We start from the raw sequence: 13,879 nt of genomic DNA, 5'->3' as shown, positions 1-13,879 counted from the left end.
TTCCGGGGGTAGGGTATAATCATCAACTATACAATCTATGTATCAATCGATTCAGCTTCACAAAGCAAATCGATCGATACCAATTTTAACTACTTCCGGCCAACCACCTCCGGTTTACTGAGTCTAGTTTCCATAATCAGCAACGAACAATCTGTATATCAATTGACTGAGCTTGACCAAGCAAATCGATCGATACAGATTTTAACTTCTTCCGGTTAGCTTTATTTCTTTCGTCCTTTTCTTTTTGTGTTTTATCTCATTTTTGCTTTTTGTCAGAAATGCTTCTAAATAAACATAAATCTCGTAAACTTAACTAAGAAAGTCGTGTGCCTTCAAAGAAACAAATGTTTGGGAGACAACTGTTAAACAATAATATGAGCACGTTCTTGGCAACGTCAACATTTAAGAATTATTTTATCTATTCTTTTATTGAAATTTAAAAAAAAGAAATGAAAGATCGGTGTGAATTGGCTCACCCAACTTTTATTTTTATATAACCTTTAAGATTTTTTCGAAATAAAATATTTTCTCTTGAAGCCACTCAATAAGAAAGGAAAGATAAACAATTTAGTTGAGTTTTGAATCGAAATCTAAAAGCAGAAAAAGTAGTGTGATGACTAGTGTAAAGTTGACCACCAAATATATCTTCAAATGTATTTGTTTGTGTTTTGAAAGAGGGATTTTTATCTTAAAAACAATCAACAACAGATACATCTCTCTTTCTATTTTTTCCAAACAAACAAAAAAAATTCTCTTCAAAATAACCAATAACAAATAATTAGCTTTTGCTTTGATTCGAAATAAGACGGTGTTACCAGTGTGCACAGTAAAAAATGATTGTGTTAATTCAACTCAATTTTAACACAGGGCACTGGTTCCAGCGTGACTACCACTATACGGTGTTAGTTCAACACATACGCCGCAGTGTTGGCGTTTAACACAGGGGGTGCGTTACGTCTTTAACACACAACCGGTGTTTAGCCGTCCCGTAAGCGTTAATGAACAACAAAATTACCCGCCCCAAAAAAAATGTTAAATTGCCTATATTCGTAATGTGTTTACATTATGCTGAGTCTAACAAACACTTCAAACAAGTAAAAAAAATGAACTCCAGTGGCGGAGGGGGGACACAACCATCTACCTTTCAATTACTAGCCGCGTGCTCTTCCGACTTGGCCACGAAAGCGATGAAGAAAACGTCGCTTGTAAGTGATAAATTCTTGAAGTCTTTTGAATTTGGATAATCAGATTGCTTCCTTATGGGGCGTTTACACTTAGTCGATTTGCGTTCGATTCAGTTGAATTGACGTCACTTTCAACTTAATCGACCGTGTAAACGGGACTTCAACTTAATCGCTTGTTGATCGAAGGCGACTAATCGACTGGCAACTGAATTGAAAGACGTTCTATTTTCTGTGGTTGAAATAATTGAACACATCCATCGATCTGATTCGGCCTAGTTGCTTCGTTTTAGTGGCAAATGCAGCGAGTCGATTTAGTCGTGCTACTAAATCGATTTAGTCGTGCGACTAAATCGACCAAGTGTAAACGCCCCATTAAGCCGCGTATATTTGAGGATAACCGTTCGGGATAAGACAAAATCTGCTCGCCTTGTAGACCTAATTCTATAACAAAATGATGACTGTCTATTTACTTTATTTTATAGTTCTTTCATATTCACTTTCAAATGATTGGCGCCAGTTGCCATCTAATAAAGTTGATGCGTTTGTTGCTTCTAGTACACAATCGCTTAGAAAAAGAAACAATAAATGTATCAAATGTGGGAGATGAATTTAGAACACCTAAATGACACATGTCTAGCACATCTTGTGCTGTTAGGATGTTTTTTAGAAACATTACGTAAAACAATTGAAAACACATCGCGCGGTTTGCATTTTGAAATTCTGCGTATTCTTGATTTGTTTAAGTATTTCTTTCTACTATGTCTGTAGCTTCAATTCATAAGCCTTTATAATTACATGTCCAACATATTTGGCAATCACGCAGAAAACAACACCGAAGATTCTACAGTTGTGTTAATTTAACACACAGGCTGTGTGTCATTTCAGCTACCGGCATTTGACACACAACTCCAAATGGAGAGTGAGTTGTTCTAACCACTTGTTTGTGTTATATTTTAACACAATCGTGTTAACACATAGGCATGTCGTTGAAATAACATAACGATTTTTTAACAGTGTGAAGTTTCATCACCCATTTCTTTTGTAAACATTTTTTATATTTTTCGAAAACTGTTTTTTCTTCAAAATAATCAACAATCGAACATGAAACAATTGATTTTGATTTTCAATCGAAATTTGTAAGTATAGGGACCTGGCTAAATTTGGCCACATGTCAACTTTATTTTGTAAATATTTTCTTACTCTTTTCGAAACAAGCTATTTTTTTCTTCAAATCAATTAATACGAAACAGAAAACAAATAATTGGCTTTACTTTTAAAGCAAAATTTGAAAGTATTGGAGAGGCCAGTGTGAAGTTGCCTCGGAACTCCCTCGATTATTGGATAAATATCTCATAACGTTTTTCGAAACAAGCGATTTTTAATTCAAAACAATCAATAACAAACGAAAAACAAACTTTTGACTTCGTTTTCGAATCAAAATTTGAAAGTAAGAGGGGCCAGTGTAAAGTTTCTCCCCAAACTGTATTTTGTAACTTTACGTTTTTTTTTTTTTTGAAACATTTTTTCTTCAAAACAATTAATATCAAACGAAATACAAATGATTGGCTTCAATTTCGAATCGATATTTGAAAGTACAGGCCAGTGTAAAGTTATCCTTCCCCTTCAACTTTATTTTGTAAATATATCTTTATTTTTTTCGAAACAAACGAGTTTTTCTTTAAAACTATCAATAACAAAAGATTTTGTTATCGAATCGAAATTTGAAAGCAAGGGCTAACTTCACGTAGATGTAACTATATACCGGTAACCGAAATAAGAACATCGAAATTCTTAATGTCTGTTCATGTAATTCTTTTTCATGTTTCTGTTTTGTTCTTAAGCAGAAAAGCTTGCTAACTAACTAACTCTATGGACTATAGAGGCTGAAGGTTGAATGCTGCATTCACAAAAACTCTCCATTCACTTCTCTCTTTAGGCAACAGGATCCAGTTTCTACTTTATACTCCAATTTTGCGAGATCCGTCTTAATATTGTCCTCCTATGTTCACCTAGGATCTTCCTATTGGTCTTTCTCCAGTTGTAATTCCAGTTAAAACTTTCAAACCACTCCTACTTTCTTCCATTCTGGCTACATGACCTGCTCACTTGAGCTACCTAGATTTCATAATCTTAACAATGTTTGGTAAACAATATAAGTTATGCAGTTCCTCGTTATGAAATTTCCGCCATTTCCCATTCCTGTCGTTCTTGGGACCGAATATTCACCTAGGGATTTTATTCTCCAATACTCTCAGTCTGTGTTCTCTCAGAGTAAGCGACAGTTTCAAAACCATACAGTAGAACAGGGATGATTATCGTTTTGTAGATGTTAAGGTTCAAAATCTACGACAGAATTCTTGAAGATAAAAGATTCTGATCTGAATAATAACACAAATTCTCTGCTTTCAGTCGAGATCTTATTTCTTCGTAGATATCGCTTTGGTCTGTTAATATTGATCCTACCCTAACAGCACAATTATATAGCAGGCATATGCCTATCATGTTCCCTCAGGTACATGGAAATGTGCCCAATATGTGCCTTATGTACCTGCGAAAGAAAAACCACATGGATGGCAAGTGATAGTCACAGTCTATGTTCACCCCTAAGCACATGCCTCAGATGTACCTGGGAAAGTTACCTAGTATGTTCCAAGTAGGTTCCCCATGCCGCAAGCATCAATGAACCACATAATTATTCACCCAAAATATGTTAAATCGACTATATGCGTAATATGTTTACATTAAGGTGGGTCCAAAAAACACTTTAACCAAGTAAAAACATGTGCCTCAGGGTGAGCGTGAACCACCAACCATTTGATTACTAGGCGTGTTCTCTTCCGACATGGCCACGAAGTCGATGGGGAAAATGTTGTTTGTAGAGGGATAAATTCTTGAGGTCTTTTTAATTTGGCTAATCAGAGTGCTGTTGTAACCCTGTATATTCGACGATAACCATTTGGGATCAGACAAAATCCACTCGCCATGTAATTTTATAACAAAATGACGCGCTTCTGATTACTTTATTTCATGGTTCTTCCATTTTCACTTTCAAATGATCGGCGACAGTTGGCATCTAAGAAATACAATTCTTTATCCCTAACTACGTAAATAATTAACTGTTCACATATGTATGAAAGATTCATATTAATTTTTATTCATCAGTTATGTCATTTCTTTCTTCTACATTTATCTCCCAAATTTCATGCATTTGTCGCTACTTTTTTCTAAGCGATTGTGTACTAGACAGAAAGTGGAGCAAAAAGTGCGAGAAACCATTGCATGTTACTGCGCATGAGCAAATGCAAAGACTGACTGTCATTCGTGTGTCGCTGCAGATATCAATTATGTCCTAACCCACCCAACCAGGTACATTCTAGGAACGTGCCATTTAAGTTCCATATGTACCGTTTACGTACCTGGTACTTGAAAAATGTACATTTCATATGCATAGCACGTGTCGCTAGGTACGTGCCTTTCGAGGAATTTCTGACACTTGAAAGGTACTTTTACATGCTTCACTGGAATGTGAGGAATGTGAATGGCACATACCCCATGTACCATGGCATGGTTGTGCGTAAGTTTCGTATTGCGACTAGGGTTGCCAATTTAGCCACTTTGTGACGAGATCTGGCCATTTTGAGAACGTCGTTAGTCACATAATTTCCAAAGAGCCAATAGTGGCTTTTTAGCCATATGCTTTTCACTTCTATAGCCACTTTCTGAGTTTAGCCACATTGTAATATATTGTGTGTGTCATTTTGCAATTTTCTGACGTTTGATGCGTTCTCTAGGTTGTAACATTCTAAACCCCACTGGCAGAATTGTCCTCATAAAATTAGCATTGATGGTTATATTGTGACGTTACACAGCAGAGAATTAGTTCAAAACCTGTACGTTAAAACTAGACGTTAAATAAAATTTTCGGGAAGACGTAAGTGTAAGTATAAACTAACTCCTTAAAGAAATTCAGCCTGATAATATAGACATCCTTCAGGAAATTGTTATCCTTCCTTTTCCATTATTATTTGGCTATGAAACGAATGCCGGAGACATATACAACCGCTATATACAACAGTGTGGTGTTGGAATGTGTAATGATTAGGATGTGATGTTTTATTTTATATTTTTTTTTTGAAAGTTCAACACTTCCAATGTACCCGTAAAAATGTACTAAAGAAATAGTGCCCATGTTTTTTAAATATTCAATTAGAACTGGACAATCTACATGAAATTTGCAATCGATCAGTGAAAACGTCATCTTTCTAGAGCCTGTAGTTTCTGAGATCTCATAACATACATGTGTATTTTAAAAGAGCTCCAAAGATGGCAGCACAATTCATTTGCATGTATTTCGGAGAAGGCTTACTAAAGGCAAAGGCCTTTGAACAATAATTTAAAAGGATAAACTTTGTGACAAATATTTTATTTCAGTAATTTATTTAAACTACACTCTTTTAAAAATATTTGTCTTTGTTATAAACGTGAAATCACAAATAACCGTAAATCAAAGGTTTGAATGCTAAGATTATAGGTTAGAGCTCGGTCACTCGTAAAACACACCGCACCGCCTTCAAACCTCTATCAATCGTCACGCCGATCCGACCGCTCCTCATCTACAGCCTTCTGACCACCATACTCTGGAACCTAATAATCCACTTACTCAGGCTATAGACCCAGATGACATCAGGGCTATTTTAGCAACCAAACGCAGTACGGCACCTGGATTCGACTCCATCACATATGCTCTCATCAAACAAACACCTCCTTCTTTCATTCTGATTCTAAGCCATATTTATACTTTTATCCTGCGCACTGGTTTCTTTCCGCTCGATTGGAAGTATTCTAAAGTTCTTTTATTTCCTAAGCCTAAGAAACCACCATCCGACGTACAGTCTTATCGCCCAATCCATTTAACAAGTTGTCTCTGCAAATTATTAGAACGTATACTCGTTCGTCGGCTCCACGACCACCTCCTCATGCACAATCTTCTGCCGATCCATCAAGCCGGGTTCCGACCGCGCTTCAGTACACTCGATCAGCTCTTAAGACTCGCCACTGCTATTTATAACCAATACAACAAGGGATTTCCTTCTTGTTTAGTTACGTTTGATTTGGAAAAGGCATTTGATAAGGTCTGGCATCCTGGCTTGATATACAAATTACATAACTATATGCTACCCATATCTTACATACGATTAATCAATACTTTCTTAACAGGACGTCTTGCATATATTTCTATTAACAACGCTTTATCACACCCCATATTCTTACATTCTGGCGTACCTCAAGGTTCTTCTCTGTCTCCTTTGTTATATCTACTGTACGTTGCTGATCTCAGACTGACTCCTCACGTCCAAGTCTACCAATTCGCCGATGACACAGCATTTCTCACAACAGCTCGCACTATCCAGCGTATTAATAGACTCATGCAGCCAGCTATCGACACATTTGTCCATTGGTGTCAGGTCTGGAGACTCAGTATTAACTCAGCGAAAACACAATCTATAGTTTTTCTACCACCACGTAGACGATCCAGAGTGTTTCGCAATCCGAATTTATTAAATATTCACGTGGACGACACGCCAGTTCCTTTCACACCATCTGGTGATATTTGACTCAAAGCTTACGTGGACTCCGCATCTTAAGAAAATTGTTACTCAAGCTAAGAACAGACTAAATCTACTTAAACGTTTAGTTGGAACCAGCTGGGGTTTACGACCATCTACTGTCCTCCACACTTACAAAGCTTTTATGAGGACTACTTTAACCTATGGCCATACAGCTTGGGCCGCAGCTCCCGACAAATTTTATAAACAATTGTCTATAATGGAACGGCATGCTTTTAGATTGGCCTATAGAATTCACTTACCAAGCCCAACCAGACTTCTCTACGATCTCATAGACTTTCCACCACTGCTCACCCATCTAGAACAACTTCGCATTCGTTACATCACGAAACGCTTTGATTTACGACACCCCATGCTTCAGGATATACTACGATATGACCGAGACAATGATGCACCGCCACGATACGTCGACACTCCGCTCCAACACTATCTTACACTGTATCACTTGCAAATGGATCCTGCCGATCGAGACCCAGAAGTGTTTGCTATATATCATCCACGCCATTTGTCATCTTCCATCTATCCATCATATGCACAGTAATAACCAACTAACATGGGCCTCCTCTGTCTACATCAGTTCCTGAATAGCCCCAGGAACAGAAGATAACAGCATCCGTTCACTAACAGAACCTAGTGTTGTGGCGTCCAGTACAATTCATCCTCATTTTCATCATCATTTCTAAATATTATTTCGTTAAGTTATAATTTCTGTTACTGTTTCTCTTATTTGTTATTATATTCACGCACTTAGCCTTCATGCACTGACAGTTTGTTATTTTCTTGTTTCATATTTCTAATAGCCTCCATGCACATATTACCTTTATGTTATTATTATTATTACGTATTTGTGTCACCTGTTTCAACTTATCTCTATTGTGTATATATGTATATATGTTAATTACTTAAAAAAATGAATGAATAAAGGAAAACCCCTTAGACCAACCACAATTTCTGTAGTCTCAACATTCCTAATACAACACTTCCCCGAAGAAAGGGCGCAACCCTTTAACCGGGTAGACGACAAAAAAAAATCGCTCGTAAATGTTACTGTAGTATTTTACTAGATAGTTAAATTGCCACACAGATGCCGGAGGAGGGCATATATTTTCAGAGTTAGTTGCTTGGCTTTTTTTTAAAAGTACAAGCTTCTAAATTCGAACGTAAAAATGAAGCGTTAAGGTTTTAGTATTTAAGTACTCGCACCCCCAGTTGCATAGCACTGCCCTAAGGAACATTACTGACATGCCTAGTACATTCCTGGCACATGCCAATGCCAAGTAAATGTGTCAAGTACATACACGGTACGTGATATACACATAATAGATACATTCCTCGGTATGTGTCATGCACGTACTTTTGGGCGGAAGTAACCTTATTCCTTACATGTGTATTTCACATGATTGCTCTATTCACGTACCTATCATGTACATTCCAATGTACCTCGAGGAACATTCTTTACACATGATCAGTATGTACTTGTGTTGGGTGGGAAGTATATGAAAAAGTGTGCACCTAAAGTAAGTACCTCGAACATGAAAGATATATGTCCCAAGTGATGATATAAAACAAATGATTATCACAGTGCTAAACTGAGCCAGGTATATAAATGCTACATTTGTGGTACATAGTCGCAAATATCAATTAGGTGTAACAAGCACCTAAAACTTTAGCTAGCTGAAATACATACTTAACACATGAAAACCATAAGTACCAAGTGTCGGGTAGCTAAAGAGTAGTTAAGACACCTAAATGGCACATGCCTAGCACATCTTGTGCTGTTATGGTAGATATTTGAAAGTATCCACTTTATTGAAAGAACTCTTTGAACTTTGACATTCCCATAACCCGACCCCAGAAACTAAATTAGGCTTAGTAAACGGGAACTGGTTAACCGGAAATAGTTACAATTGGTATCGATCGATTTGTTTTGTCAAGGTGAATCGATTGATATATAGATTGTATCCTATGTTTCGTTGCTGATTATACCCCACCCCCAGAAACTAAATTAGGCTCAGTAAACCGGAAGTACTTAAATTTGGTATTTATCGATTTGTTTTGTCAAGCTGAATCGATTGATATATACTGGCGGCGATTGGATGTTAAAAGTGGTGGGGCAAGACATGATCTGAATATTTGTATATCAATGTTAGTTTTCCTGGTTGCTTGTAGCACTTTGTTTGACTAAAGGTTATATAACTAATAGGATACTATCTTTTTCAGTTAAAATGGCGTATATCGTTTTTCATATTTTATTAAGTAAATTGACAAGAGCAAGTCAAGTAAGTACTAGCTCTTTGTACTCTTAAACAACGAAAGATAAGAAGAGATTTGATTCCTTGTTCATGAAAATGTTAAAGTCCTGTCTGAAAAATTGTGTGATCAGATTATTTAATATCAAATTTACAAAACAAATAAATAGAAAGGATAATATCGATCATAGTAATGGATAATGAAGATTGTTTTATAGAAGTTATATTGAAACTGGGTATTAATGAACAACTTATATTTTGAATTGCACATATGTCATTAAATGTATGTTATTACTGTTAGAAAATGAAATACAGCAAATACTACAACTACTGTATGTGCTACGACCTTTCAAGAAATACGTAATTGCTTATTAATTGCTTTGAATTGCAATTAAAACGCAATTCCTATAGCTTTCTTAACTCTACAGGAAGATAAATAACCAATACGTACTCAGCAACGGCAAATATTATATGGCACCATTATTTTCTATTATGAACCAGTAATACGTTCAAAAACTTCACATCTCAAAATGAAACTATATACTCTAAGGGGTCACTTCAAAAAGTGAGGGGCAACTGCCCCCTCTTGCCCCCCTAATCGCCGCCCATGGATATATAGATTGTATATGTTTCGTTGCTGATTATACCCACCCCCGGAAACTAAATTATTCTCCGTTATGGGTATAAAAACAGCTGCAGGAGAATGCTCTAAGGACGAGTGCAGAAACAGCAACTATCCTGTGCTAGGTGGCCATTAGTAGCGCGAATTTTATGTGTAGGTAACCAAGAAGGTTCTGTCGCTTTTTGTGTAGGTCTGTGTTAAGTTGGCTCTCACGCAGAGAGTTGAATGCAAATGGAGATAAGGCGAAAGTCAGTTGTTGGTGTGGGTATACCCAGTTGTATTGTCTAACGTTTATATCTGTGAAATCTTAAAATTTTTATTGTATAAATTAAAGTACCACAAACTTTCGTATGAGTATGTACAGGAACTGGAAGACCTATAAACATAGTTTATTGTTGAAATATAGACACTTTCAAATGCATAAACAACTTCAAAATAGTCTTCAAGGATGTGTGACATCCTTGTTGTTTATGTATTTGAAGACAGAGAAAGTAATTCTCTGATACATGTAAATACTTCCCAAAATTTTGTGGTGGGTATTCGAAAGAAGACGGAAGGACGACTCGCTTAAGTCGTTACCACCGAGAAATGAGAATTCACTTAGGACGAAGACTTATATGTAAGTTAACCTCTTTTTAGTTGAATTTTGTTTTGTATGAGAATGTATTTAAAAGTGTTCTCATGGAGGTCTCCTGATAGGCCTACTAAGTACCAGATTCTTCAGATCTTGGTAATTCTATAAAAGTAAATCTTCAATTGTCTTTAAGACAGCAGACATTCTTTTAGTGCACTAAATAATCAAAATAACTAATTATCTGCATTACTAATTTACTTGTTTATCTTTTGAATATGTCTGCAACATTTGTAATGATACGTCTTGTTAATAAGTCAATTTGTGATCTAATAAATGTACATCAATTTGAATTTTATTTATAGACATTTGAAACCTTAATTTATACTCAAAATGTAAAACCACTATACTACCAAAACAATTAAAATCAATCTCTATCTCAACTAATTTAAATCTGAGAATCGTACACAGTGGTCGAAGTGAGACAGTATGCGGTGGTATGCCATACCGTCTTTTGTTTTTTCAGTGATAAGGACATACCGTCACTGGAAAGTGGGTGCTAACATACCTTTAAGAAATCCATTTTTATACACAGTAATTAACGAATAGCTTTGCACGTCAAAGATTTTAAGTTAGCAACACAGACATTTTGTTATTGGATCAAAAGATGCAATGCATTTCAGTCAAAAAAATTATTGTAGGCCTTATATCTGGAGAACTACATATAGTGCAGGCAAACCCAAAGTACCACTTGATTCAGTATGATGTTCTTTTCCATAGAAAATTCGAAAACTCGATTTAGGGGTTGTTCAAAAATTTTGTGTCCCCTAATCCAAAAACTACCGGTAATCATTGGTCAAGATCGCAATCTTTTGATGCATTTTATGGATCATTTCTAAAATGCTTGGCCAAGATCCAGGCCCGTAGCCAGCCCAAAAATGTTGAGGGGGCCCGAACCAACCATATTATATTTCATCAAATAGTAACATCAGCAATTCATCATATCTGCTCTTGAATGTTTAAGTATTTTGCTTCTACGTAATTCTATTATCCCCCCCTTACACACACACACACACATTAAGTTAACATTCTGTAATCTACATAAAAAAACTTGAATTTTATTAAATGGGTATTACTAGCTATACGAAGTAGAATTAAAATATAAATGTTTTAATAGTCCCACGTGTAATACTAACATTAAGATCAAGAACGAGAGATGATTTACTGTGAAATAAGGAAATTCAACTTTACTTAGGCTCTTGTTTAGGGTTAACTTGGGAAGTTGCCCTTCCATTTTTATCAAAATTTTGAAAATTTACCTAGAAGAAATTGATAATTTGATTGCTTGTGTGCTTGATAGCATGTAAGCGAAGCGTAATTTGTGTAATACCTTTTGATAAGCGGTTATAAAGACGGGACTAATTCGCAAGTAGAGGGAACTACATGTCTCTAGGTTCAGGACGGTTGGATTGTGGATAATTTTCGAGTAAACATGCCTGCAAGTGTACAGGGTCTTTGCGCTGGATGTGAATCGACAGTACTAACATTTGTAAAACATGATGTTGATAATGAGGTAAATATTTTAGAACATTGATGGCTTAATTAGTGAAAGAACAAAGACCACCAACAATCGTTCACGAGTTTCTGCTTGAGATAGGAGAGCTCTACAAACCTAAGTACGTACTAAGGTAAGTGCAAAGTAGACATAACCTAACCTAAGTAACCTAGTAGTGCGTTATCCCACCTTACTTCGGCTTCTCGCTTCGCTCGTTCTTCCATCTCAACTCCGCACTTCCCATTAACTACCCACAACCGTGCTCCGCGTGGCTCGCCAGTTAATAATGGATTTCTATATGTAATTGCGGTTCCTCGCCCGTACTTACACCTTCGAGGTAACGTAACAGAACATAAAATGAGTAAAGTTTAAGTACAAATTGATGATTGTACATTTTACTATGGTTTTTGTTGAAAATTAGGTAGGCGGGTAAATTTGAAGTTATTCCCTTCTTTACAATTACAGTTGTATTTTTATTTAATATGTACACTAAGTTCTTGTTTAAAATCTTAAATTAAACTCGTTTTATATAAATGAACCACCTGCACACTATACCAAGAAGACACATACCAAAACAGCTTTAAAAATACTATAAAGTTATTCAAAGTTACACTGAGAAAAAACGTATGCAGCATACGTAATATCATAGGTTACATTTGTAAATCCTGTAGTTTTTGGACTTAACGTACAGCAAGAGTATAAATGAAAACGCATGTTTTATAATACTTTCTGTATAAGTGTTCCATCTATACATTCTTTCCGTATGAAACAATATAGGCTGTCAGGATCTCACATACAAATGGACGTATATAACATATAACTGACGAAGGTAACATACATATATGTATGTAATATAAGGAAGACTGTTAGACATCAGACATCCTGCAACGGCATGATGTAACACCTAAGGGCAGTGCCTATGTAGCATACGGATAATGTATGCTTCGTTCTGATTTTGTAGTAAGCAAGAGGATTCCGTATATTTGTACAATATACCACTGTCCGGAGAACGGATTTTTCTCAGTGTAAGTAAAACGCTCCACCCATCTAGTATCCAGTACAAGCATCACTGCTTCATGTTGAATTACAACATTATTACGCGTACGCGACTAAGAAATAGTTCCAATTTACAACGATTTTATATTAAAACTAGCTACTTCCACGGAATCCTCCACTCCCAAGTACAATACAAAACATTTTGCTACTTAATTTCTCCTCTAAATCTTGCAAATTTTTACTAGTCCTGGCTCCACAACCCGGAATTTAATCCTTAAACTTAAACGTTAAATATGTTCACTTGCTCAGTTACTCATCTAATTAAGGCAATTTAGCTTAACTTTATTCTTCTACGAGAACAAACGTATGAAAGTCTTTGCAACCATTACTTTTTCGGTGAACGTTCTACCACAGTTCTTGTTTTACATATCACATCACAGTAATGTACTAAAATTAATCGGATTTAACGGAACTCGGAGCTCTTAATTCACTTCACAACTAATTGTACCTCAGTTAATCTAAGGTTTGCTGTTGACGAGGATTTTGCAATGTATGTATATCTTACAACTACACAATAGAATAACAATAACCTACCGCCGTTACTGCAATCGACAAAAGATAAACGCTTTGTTCCTGCTCCTGTTTTTTATGATTTGGCTTGCAGTAAGCACTTCACACTCGTCTCCTACCTCCTAGATCTCTATTACAACTGTGGCATGAAGTATTATGAACATATTCATTCTTTTCGGAAAAACTTGCTTCAATATGTATTGTGTCATTTCATATCAAGATTCGAGAAGACTGATAAACTTTACTTTAACTCCTTTAAAATATGTTTAGAAGTGTTCATCAAATAGTTAAAATGGAAAAATTCTTGGAATAATCTCTTTTATATTGCATTTTATTCTTAGTGTTTACACATAGAATTAATCGAGATTTTTTGCAAACCTTCCATGAAAATTTTAGGGGGGCGGCCCCCCTCTTGTCCCTTGTGGATACGGGCCTCCCAAAATCGCAATCTTTTGATCCGTTTTTTTTATCATTCTAAAATTCTTGTCTTTTCTATCTCTTGCTT

The sequence above is a fragment of the Thermobia domestica genome, chromosome 7 (genome assembly GCF_964235325.1).
Source record: "Thermobia domestica chromosome 7, izTheDome1.hap1.1, whole genome shotgun sequence".
In the NCBI taxonomy this organism is placed as follows: Eukaryota; Metazoa; Arthropoda; class Insecta; order Zygentoma; family Lepismatidae; genus Thermobia; species Thermobia domestica.
The sequence above is the reverse complement of the archived record's forward strand: the minus strand, read 5'-3'. Positions refer to the sequence as shown.